We start from the raw sequence: 10,000 nt of genomic DNA, 5'->3' as shown, positions 1-10,000 counted from the left end.
TAGTATAATCCACTCAAGGAAATAAAATGGATCTCTGTCGCGTCACCATCAAATGTTGGTGGTGGACTGAATGTGCTTATGTGTTTCATGGTTTGATCCCCACTGCCCCAGTGACGTTCTGATAAACAACCTGTAAGCCATTTGTGCCTCAAGTGGCCGTGGCAACATGCCCCATTTGATTCCGTTAAAGAACAAAGAACGCAAAGCTTCTAAAAGCAATGGCTGTACAATTTTCTTCGAATATTAACAGGAGGCTCATTTCCATCCCAATCTGAACTCACACGGTGTACTCTTCTCCCATGAATTGTATGAAGAGTAGATAATGTTATATATGCAATATCTTCTAGCTTTATATCCTGCCAATATTGTGGCACTGCTCCAGTTCTGTTCACTCTTGGCTATAAAATATCGAACATGGTCATACTTCACTCATGAAATAAATCTCTCTATCTCCCTCTCCCTCTCCCTCTCTCTCCCTCCCTATCTCACCCTCTCTCCCACTCTCTCTCTTGTCCTATCTCTTTCTTTTGTCCTCCCACCCTTTCTCACCCTCTCTCTCTTGCCATCTCTCACTCTCCCTTGCCGTCTCTATCTCCCTTGCCCTCTCTCTCCCTCTCTCTCACCCTCTCTCCATCTCACCTCTCTCTCCCGCTTAGATATGGCCCCAACTACACTCCTCTGGCAGCTTGTTCCATTCACCCACCACCAGTTGTGTGAAAATGTTACTCCTCAGGATCCTATTAAATCTTTCCCCCGCCTCACCTTAAACATATGTCCTCAGTTCTCGATTCCCCTTCTCTGGGCAAGAGACTCTGTGCGTCTACCCGATCTATTCCTCTCATGGATTCACCAACCAGGAAAAGAAAAAAATTCATACTGAGATAGCCCTGAACATTTAAATCTACCACTTTCTACTTAGCAGGCAGATTCTTTCTGTGGTTAAACTGTCCAGGTAAAAGAAATTAAAGAAATTCAAGCATTGATCACTGGAAAACAGATTTGTTGCACGTTTGTTAAAACAGAAAACTCGCCAATTATGTAGCATTATAAGGAACATGGCTTAAATATCTGAAAATGTTCACTATGATTAATTGCAAGTAAACATGCAATAACACCTATCTTCCAAAAAAAATAATTTCCAGCCCCATCTTGCAAATCACGTAACTGGCTGATTATAACAATCTAATCGTGATTGATTAAAATCTGGTCAAATTTATGACCAAGGTACAGAATGAGAGAAGGTTTCACAAGCTTTCCTGCTCGTACCATCATCTGCAGTTATTTTCCTACAGAATAAGAGAAAGTGCATTTTGGAGATTAGGTGCATAATCTTCTAGGTTCAGAGAGAAACCAAAGCCTTAGATTCCCCAAATCATTTGAAAAATAGATGCCTCACATGCAGTTCCCTTTAGACTGAGAGTTATAGAGCAATTCATCACAGTCCTTCAAACCGCCATTTTAATTCTTCAACAACATGGCAATCTTGAAGAAATAGTTTTCTAGTCTCTCTCTTCCTGGCAAGAGAGTTGTTAACATCAAATCCTACAGAGAAGCATGCCTGAAGTGCGTAAGTGTGATTTTTCGCACTGAAATACAAAGCCGGGCTTATTTTGGTAGTTTATACCTTGATTGAGACAAAACACAATTTGGCAAGTTCCATGTCTCACAGACTATAGCTTTATTGGAGGAGAGAGGACCGCAGTCTGAATGTTTTAAAAGCAATTATGGATGGATATGGTCCAAATGCAAGCAGGTGGGACTAGTGTAGCTGGGACATGTTGGCCGGTGTGGCCAATTTGGGCCGAAGGGCCTGTTTCCACGCTGTATGTCTCTATGGTTCTCTAATTGTCCATGGTAGATTAAATTGGATTTAGCATTCTAATTACAGTTCATTGTCCCCATAAAATCTTTAAATCAATAACATTTTAACAAAATGTGTAGGAAGGAACTGCAGATGCTGGTTTACAGTGAAGATATACACAAAATGCTGGAGTAACTCAACAGAACAGGCAGCATCTCTGGATAGAAGGAATGGGTGACGTTTTGGGTCAAGACCCTTCTTCAGACTGAGCCAGGGGAGAGGGAGACGCAGAGATAAGGAAGTGTAAGGTGTGAAAATGAGACATCAAAGGGGATGTGGCCCAAAGAAAATGTAGTATTGTTAGCGAGAAGAAGGTGACAGCGAAGCCTACAGAGATACAATTTAATCAAGGGGACAGTCAGACAGGCCAGAGATCTAGGAAGGGAGAGGGAGGGAAAGCAAGGGTTACTTGAAGTTAGAGAAGTCAATATTCATACTGCTGGGGTGTAAGCTGCCTTCAATTTGTGCTGAGACTCACCGACAGTGGTGGAGGCCCAGGACAGAAATAAATGTACCTTTTAGCAAAAGTCAGCATGATAGGTTTGCTGTTACCTCCTTTACATTTTTGAATGATTTAATAGATAAGTTTCCTGCCATTACCTGTTAGAATTGTAGATTGTTATAATCAACCAGCTACCAGACTTGGAAGATGGGGCTGGGAAATGTCAGAACTAATCAAATTATTTGGAAGTTGGGATCAATTCTCCCCGATTAGACATGAGATTGCAGAAAGGGTAAGTTGAGGTGATGGAGTATAGTCACAATTACACGTGTGAGTGTTTCTTGCTGAGGAGTTGATATCAAACATCTAGACTGGGAGTGGAGAAGTGAGATTACTTTCGTTTTTCTCGGTAGTTGGCACTGCCATTTTCACGCTGTGCTGTAAACTATAGCACAGCTGCTTAGTTTAGTTTATTTTAGAGACACAGGGCGTAGACAGGCCCTTCGGCCCACTGAGTCCACGCCGACCAGCGACCCCCATACACTGTGGTGGTGCTGGAGGAACTGAGAGGTTAAATAGGAACTTGAGGGGTAACTTTTTCACACAAATGGTGGTGGGTCTATGAAACGAGCTGCCAAAGGAGGTAGTTGAGGCAGGGACGATCGCAATGTCTAAGAAAGAATTAGACAGGTGCACGGATAGGACAGATTCAGAGTGATATGGACCAAAGGCAAGCAGGTGGGACTAGTGCAGGTGGCACATGTTGGGCGAGTTGGGCTGAAGGGTCTGTTTCCATGCTGTGTGACTCTATGACCCTAACTCAGCGGATCAGGCAGCATCTATAGAGGGAATAGACAGCTGACATTTCGGGTCGGGACCCTTCGTCAGACATTGTGGCGGGGGGGGGGGGGGAGAAAGCTGCAAAAGGAGAGAGGCAGAACAAAGCGTGGCAGGATAGAGGTGAGGGGTGGGGGGGATTGATAGGAATAATATGTGTTATAAAATCTACATACCTCATCTGATAGCATATCCAAGGCCATTGATACATTGTAGATAAACTTGCCAGCTGAGGAATCCTGTGCAATAAAGAAAGGGTGTCAGTAAAATTGTAACGTCGCCCACCAGAAGCTCACAGTCAAATAGGTGTCTGGAAACAATGCAGCAACACAGTGTGTAACAAATGCACTTTGACAGATTTAAGTTGAGAAGGAGATGAAGGCTGGGATTTTTCACCGTCTCAGGCCATGTCAAAGCTCACAGTCAAATGTTTTGTTTTGCGATGGGGTTACTGCTGTTTTGTGAGCGCAAACTTAATAAAACCACTTTTCTTTCAGCAAAAAAATGTAGCAGTGAAACGAACAACTTGCAAACTGTTTTTTGAGATGTCGCCCCTGTGTGGTAAATGTTGAGCAGGGCAATGGTAGGGCTTGCTGGGCTTAAATCTGCAGAGTAACACAACACAAAAACAGATCCACAACCCACTGGGTCCATGCCGAACATCAAGCACCCAGTTGTACGGCACGGTAGCGCAGCGGTAGAGTTGCTGCTTTACAGCGAATGCAGCGCCGGAGACTCAGGTTCGATCCTGACTACGGGTGCTGCACTGTAAGGAGTTTGTACGTTCTCCCCGTGACCTGCGTGGGTTTTCTCCGAGACCTTCGGTTTCCTCCCACACTCCAAAGACGTATAGGTATGTACGTTAATTGGCTGGGTAAATGTAAAAATTGTCCCTAGTGGGTGTAGGATAGTGTTAATGTACGGGGATCGCTGGGCGGCGCGGACTTGGTGGGCCGAAAAGGCCTGTTTCCGGCTGTATATATATATGATATGATATGATATGATAACGGGTGGCACGGTGGCACAGCGGTAGAGTTGCTGCCGTACAGCGCCAGAGACCCGGGGTCCATATTGACGACAGGTGCTGTCTGTGCGGCGTTTGTTCGTCCTCCCTGTGACAACGTGGGTTTTCTCCGGGTGCTCCGGTTTCCTCCTACACTCCAAAGACCTGCCACCTGACATTAAAACGGACCTGTTTTCTTGACAGATCATTTGCCTAAAATATTCAAATGGTTCAACAATTCTTTTTATTAATTCTGTTTTAACTATCACTGACTGACGACGCTGGTAACCTAAAGTAAAAACAGAAAATGCTGGAAATACTTAGCAGCTCAAGTCACCGAAGAAGAGTCTCACAGAAACATAGAAACATAGAAAATAGGTGCAGGAGTAGGCCATTCGGCCCTTCGAGCCTGCACCGCCATTCAATATGATCATGGCTGATCATCCAACTCAGTATCCTGTACCTGCCTTCTCTCCATACCCCCTGATCCCTTTAGCCACAAGGGCCACATCTAACTCCTTCTTAAATATAGCCAATGAACTGGCCTCAACTACCTTCTGTGGCAGAGAATTCCACAGATTCACCTCTCTCTGTGTGAAAAAAAAACGTTCTCATCTCGGTCCTAAAAGACTTCCCCCTTATCCTTAAATTGTGACCCCTTGTTCTGGACTTCCCCAACATCGGGAACAATCTTCCTGCATCCAGCCTGTCCAACCCCTTAAGAATTTTGTAAGTTTCTATAAGATCCCCCCTCAATCTTCTAAATTCCAGCGAGTACAAGCCGAGTCTATCCAGTCTTTCCTCATATGTAAGTCCCGCCATCCCAGGAATCAATCTGCTGAACCTTCTCTGTACTCCCTCTATGGCAAGAATGTCTTTCCTCAGATTAGGAGACCAAAACTGTACGCAATACTCCAGGTGTGGTCTCACCAATGCCCTGTACAAGAGTCTCGACCAGATTTCCCTGAGATGCTGTTTGACCCGCTTAGTGACTTCAGCTTTTTGTGTCCACCTTCAGTTTAAACCAGCATCTTCATTCACTTCCTACACAGGTCGCTGCGAAAAGGAACTAACCTAATATTACACGTCAGAACCAATAAGGGGAATAAAATAGGCTTGCAGTCACAAGAGAATTCACATGCTAGAACAAAGAAAAAGCAGGATTGTTACTAAGCGATTGGGGGGGGGGGGGGGGGGGTAGAGAGGAGGAGGGTGCAAAGGGATGTTTCAGCGAGAGCAAGGAATGGGTGACGTTTCGGGTCGAGACCCCCTTCTTCCACCCTGGAGAGAAGAAATGGGTGACACCTGGAGGGCGTTACATAATTTCTGCTGCCTCAAACACAAGAAGAAGATATTGTGTCTGATTTCTAACTTTTCTCAGTTCTGCAGAAAGATCATTGATCTAAAGCAATAGCTCTGTCCTCAGTCTGAAAAAGGGTCTCGACCCGAAACATCACCCATTCCTTCTCTCCCGAGATGCTGCCTGACCTGCTGAGTTACTCCAGCATTTTGTGAATAAATACACTATCCTACACACTCTTAGGACAATTTACAATTATACCAAGCCAATTAGCCTACAAACCTGTACGTCTTTGGAGTGTGGGAGGAAACCGGAGATCCCGGGGGAAACCCACGCAGGTCATGGGGAGAACGTACAAGCTCCGTATATACGACACCCGTAGTCAGGATCGAACCTGGGCCTCTGGCGTTGTAAGGTAGCAACTCTACCACTGCGCCACCATGCTGCCCTTGTCAGTTGTTTCAGTTTTCTGAAATTTGCCCACAATGTAAAAAGTGATAGAAACATAGAAACATAGAAAATAGGTGCATGAGTAGGCCATTCGGCCCTTCGAGCCTGCACCGCCATTCAATATGATCATGGCTGATCATCCAGCTCAGTAGCCTGTACCTGCCTTCTCTCCATACCCCCTGATCCCTTTAGCAAAAAGGGCCACATCTAACTCCCTCTTAAATATAGCCAATGAACTGGCCTCAACTACCTTCTGTGGCAGAGAATTCCACAGACTCACCACTCTCTGTGTGAAGAAATGTTTTCTCATCTCGGTCCTGAAAGACTTCCCCCTTATCCTTAAGCTGTGACCCCTGGTTCTGGACTCCCCCAACATCGGGAACAATCTTCCCGCATCTACCCTCTCCAACCCCTTAAGAATTTTATATGTTTCTATAAGATCCCCCCTCAGTCTTCTAAATTCCAGCGAGTACAAGCCCAGTCTATCCAGTCTTTCCTCATATGTAAGTCCCGCCATCCCAGGGATCAATCTGGTGAACCTTCTCTGTACTCCCTCTAAGGCAAGAACGTCTTTCCTCAGGTTAGGAGACCAAAACTGCACACAATACTCCAGGTGCGGTCTCACCAAGGCCCTGTACAACTGCAGCAGAACCTCCCTGCTCCTAAACTCAAATCCTCTTGCTGTGAATGCCAACATACCATTCGCTTTCTTCACTGCCTGCTGCACCTGCATGCTTGCTTTCAATGACTGGTGCACCGTGACACCCAGGTCACGTTGCATCTCCCCTTCTCCCAATCGGTCACCATTCAGTAATACACTGCTTTCCTGTTCTTGCCGCCAAAGTGGATAACCTCACATTTATCCACATTATATTGCATCTGCCTGCATTTGCCCACTCGCCTAATCTATCCAAGTCACTCTGCAGCCTCCTAGCATCCTCCTCGCAGCTAACACTGCCACCCAGCTTCGTGTCATCCCGCAAACTTAGAGATGTTGCATTCAATTCCCTCGTCCAAATCATTAATATACACTGTAGGAGGAGCCAACCGCTGCCGTCGCAGCTGCGGCTTGCCTGCAGTCCGTCTGTCTTTTGTGTTTTTTGTTGTTTTTGTATGATTGTAGTTTTAATATGTGTAGTGTTGTATGTTATGTGGGGGAGGGGGGGTGGGTGGGAGGGAACGGGAACTGTAAAAAAAATTCTCTCTCCCGAACGGAGACACGAACTTGTTTCTGTGTCGTGTCTCCGTTCCCCGCTGCGGCCTACCACCGGCCATGCACCTGGGAACCACCTGGGGCCTCTGGTTCGCAGAGCCCGCGGCCGGACTCACCACCTGTGGCGCTGGTCCCCTTCGGATGCTGCGGGAGCGGCTGCGACTCGTCTCCGGAGGCTCAGGCGCGGGCCGCGTGGACGTCGGAAGCCCGCAGGCCCCTGGATGGGGGCCGACATCGGGAGCTCCGGCAGCGGCCAGAGGCAGCGTGTTCGCCCGTCCCGAATCGCGGACCTTTCACCGTCCGGCGCGGCCGGGAATAGGGCCGTGGACCTTTCACCGCCCAGCGGGGGCTTCAATATCGGGAGCCACGACCGCCCCGACGTGGCAAGTTCAAACAGCCTGACCGCGGGAGAAGACGGCAGGGAAGAGAAAATACATTGTGGCCTTCCATCACAGTGAGAAGGGACTGGAGGAGACTCACTGTGATGGATGTTTCTTTGTTTGGTGTTAGTTTATGATTGTATGTGTTATTGCATTTTTATTGATTATTCTTATTGGTCTTAGTGTTTCAACTGCGGGTAATGTTTCATTTCACTACACATTTATGTGTATGTGACAAATAAACGACTATTGACTATTGACTATTGTAAATAACTGGGGTCCCAGCACTGAGCCTTGCGGTACCCCACTAGTCACTGCCTGCCATTCCGATTCTACAACTCTTTGGGCTGGATCGTGGACCACCACCATAAACTGGCTTCCACAAAGGATTATATGTAAGACTGCATTATGAATTGCTCAATTAGATTGATTGAATGCAACGAGCAATATGGTTATTGGAAATTAATGATGTGCTTAACCTCTCCAAAATGGCCGGCTGCACAAAATATGGCTTTATTAATGGCCATCGTAATAATTATGGCTTTTACAGCAAATAATGGAAAGCAGAGCACATTATAATCATAAAATAAGTCTGTCTCGAAATGAAATAAAAAATAAAGTTGGCTTTTTGTTAAATTTCAGCCTCAGTGGTAGAAAGTGATTCACTACCATGCCATGTTTCAGCCAGTAAGCAGGAAACCACCCTTAACACAATCATAAATGTACATGACTAAATTCTATCTTCACCATATTTCCTCTCGTCTTTAATGCATACACTCAAAAATTTGAGTGTGATTTTAATAGTTGCACATCCAGGCTGCATAATTTAAAACCAAAGTCTTACCATGCAATTGTTGCACAAATCGTTACTTCCGATGAAGACAGTGGACTAATTTCCAATCCTGCGTGAAGTCGATGCCCTAAGGTTTAATAAAATACAACTTAATCGCTTTTGCAATGGCTGTCTGCAGAGTGACCAAGAAACCATTGTACCTTTACTTTCAGCAATCATTCCTTTCACTCTTTATCCCATTGGATTCCAACAGACTAATGTAATGGTAGATTGGCATGTTTCCACAACTATCAACGTCAGTTTCAGATTAGTTTACTGCCACGTATGTCGAGGTACAGTGAAAAGTTTTTGTTACAATAGACAATAGGTGCAGGAGCAGGCCATTCAGCCCTTCGAGCCAGCACTGCATTCAATGTGTTCATGGCTGATCATCCACAATCAGTACCCCGTTCCTGCCCTCTCCCCATACCCCCTGACCACTATCATTAAGAGCTCTATCTGACTCTCCCTTGAAAGCATCCAGAGAATTGGCCTCCATTGCCTTCTGAGGCAGAGAATTCCACAGATTTACAACCCTCTGAGTGAAAAGGTTTTTCCTCATCTCCGTTCTAAATGGCCTACTCCTTATTCTTAAACGGTGGGCCCCTGGTTCTGGACTCCCCCCAACATTGGGAACATGTTTCCTGCCTCTAGCATGTCCAACGTGCTATCCAGTCAGCAGAAAGACAATACATGATTACAATCGAACCATTTACAGTGTACAGATACATGATAAGGGAATAACGTTCAGTCCAAGGTAAAGACAGCAAAGTCCGATCAGGATAGTCCGAGGGTCACCAATGAGGTAGATAGTAGTTCAGCACTGCTCTCTGGTTGTGGTAGGATGGTTCAGTTGCCTGATAACAGCTGGAAGAAACTGTCCCTGAATCTGGAGGTGTGCATTTTCGCACTTCTATACATTATAACTTGGTCCTGATTAAATGAAGTGCGAATCACCAGTTGCCGGAAAATAGGTGGTGGACCTGTAATGTTGAATGTCATCCAAATATCATGTTCATGAGTTCTAGGAGCAGAATAAGGCCATTTGGCTCATCGAGTCTATTCCTCCATTCAATCATGGCTGATCTATCTTTCCCTCTCAACCCCATTGTCATGCCTTCGCCCTATAATCCCTGACACCCTTACTAATCAAGAATCTGTCAATCTCCGCCTTAAAAATATCCATAGACTTGGCCTCCGCAGCCATCTGTGGCAATGAATTCCACAGATTCACCACCATCTGACTAAATATCAAACATATAATAGTGATCGAACTTGTAAGATGTGGTCTTATAGAGGTGTATAAAATCATCAGAGGAATAGATCGGGTAAATGCACAGAGCCTCTTGCTCAGTGTAGGAGATTTAATAGGAATTTGAGGGGTAGCTTTTTCACCCAAAGGTGGTGGGTGTATGGAACGAGTTGCCAGATTAGTTGGTTGAGGCAGGGACTATCCCAGCATTGAAGAAACAGTTAGACAGGTATATGAATAGGACAGGTTTGAGGGATATTGACCAAACGTGGGCAGGTGGGACAAGTGTAGCTGGTACATGTTGGCTGGTGTGGGCTAGTAGGGCTTAAGAGCGTTTCCACACTATATCACTTTTTTGATTTTTTTGACTCTATCTTGTGAAATCAGACCTCCAACTAACTACCTTTGTATTTTGGGCAGGACTATGCAG

The sequence above is a fragment of the Rhinoraja longicauda genome, chromosome 10, assembly GCF_053455715.1.
Source record: "Rhinoraja longicauda isolate Sanriku21f chromosome 10, sRhiLon1.1, whole genome shotgun sequence".
Classification (NCBI taxonomy): domain Eukaryota; kingdom Metazoa; phylum Chordata; class Chondrichthyes; order Rajiformes; family Arhynchobatidae; genus Rhinoraja; species Rhinoraja longicauda.
The sequence above is the reverse complement of the archived record's forward strand: the minus strand, read 5'-3'. Positions refer to the sequence as shown.